The sequence below is a fragment of the Acanthopagrus latus genome, chromosome 8 (assembly GCF_904848185.1).
Source record: "Acanthopagrus latus isolate v.2019 chromosome 8, fAcaLat1.1, whole genome shotgun sequence".
In the NCBI taxonomy this organism is placed as follows: domain Eukaryota; kingdom Metazoa; phylum Chordata; class Actinopteri; order Spariformes; family Sparidae; genus Acanthopagrus; species Acanthopagrus latus.
In genome coordinates, this window is record NC_051046.1 from 22,248,939 (window position 1) to 22,250,369 (window position 1,431).

Genomic DNA, 1,431 nt, shown 5'->3' on the forward strand with positions numbered 1-1,431 from the left:
AGACAGAAGTAAAAATCAAACAGACATAGACAGGCCGCCTACTATCTTTTCAAATCTAGTGAGACATCCCCGCATCTTTATCTGCCAACATCCTAGGCCTCTAGTTTAAACTAAAAATTAACAAGTTCATTATTGTAAGTGATTTCAACTCTCACTCTGAGGATACATCTAAATCACTTGCCGCAGACCTTTTAAGCATTGCTAAATCATTTCACATATAGCATTTCAAATATAGCAAAAACTAAACAGGAAGCAGCAGGTTAGCAATGAATGTGCTTCATACCAGTTCTGACTAAGGATGGTGTGTGGGTACCAGTTTAACCAAGAAAACCACAGCTCTGTTTTCTTCATTCCACTGTATGAAGATTTGTTTTATAAGATCTTACGGAAGGATCTTATCATAAAATATAAAACAACATATATAGACAGCAGTCTGATATAATATATAATCTAAAAATGAGCTGCAATTATACAGTCATTGCTGCGTCAGATCCAGGCCTATTTAAGTGACACTCTCGCCAAAATGCAACCTAGACTCTTTTTGTAAATGTATGTGGGTCAAACCTTCGTGTTAAAGCATAATTACGACTAAAGAAGCACTTTTAAGATTGACCGTATTTTCATTTTCGTCTCAAACTCATTTTAAATGGGAGTGCATGGGGCACTTTTACACTAGCATCAAAATTGCTATTTTTAAAACACTAAGAAGGCTCGACACAACATGAAACTTTGCTTGTAGTATCACCAGGGTCTCTACAAATCGCTCAACTGAACCACTTAAACTCTACCCAGACGTGTCGATCCCCGAGTACATCTGGGCTGCCATGACGACGGCCAGAGGAAGAAGCTGCTGCTAACGTGACTTGTTCAAAAACCTTCTTTTTAGTAAACTCTGTGTACACAAACAATGTTCTCAATGCTCGTGTTCATGTGAAAAGACCCTGGTGATACTATGAGCAAAGTTTCATGTTGTGTCGAGCAATTTTGATGCTAGTGTAAAAGTGCCCCATGCTCTCCCACTTAAAGTGAAATTAAACGAAAATACGGTCAATCTTAAAAGTGCCTCTTTTGTCCTAATTATGCTATTACACAGAGATTTGGCTCATATACATTCACAAAAAAAAGCCTGAGTTGCATTTTAACTTTCTTTCATTTTAACATCTTGTGAATTTCCGTTTTAGGGAAATGGCAACATAAATTTTCCATTGTTACACCAGCACCTCATTGGAAAAACCTGTGATAGGTGTAAGACTTAACTTTCCATTTATTTAGGTCAGAGCTTTTTTTTTTTTTCTTTTCAGTTTTAAGGTCAGGTTGTGCTAACCATGGCACCAACTGACTTTGCGGTGTTGCTGTTCCAGGTGAAGGTAGAAGAACAACAGTCCAACAGAAAAAACACCATTTCCCACAATGCCCCGCCCCCCATAGTCA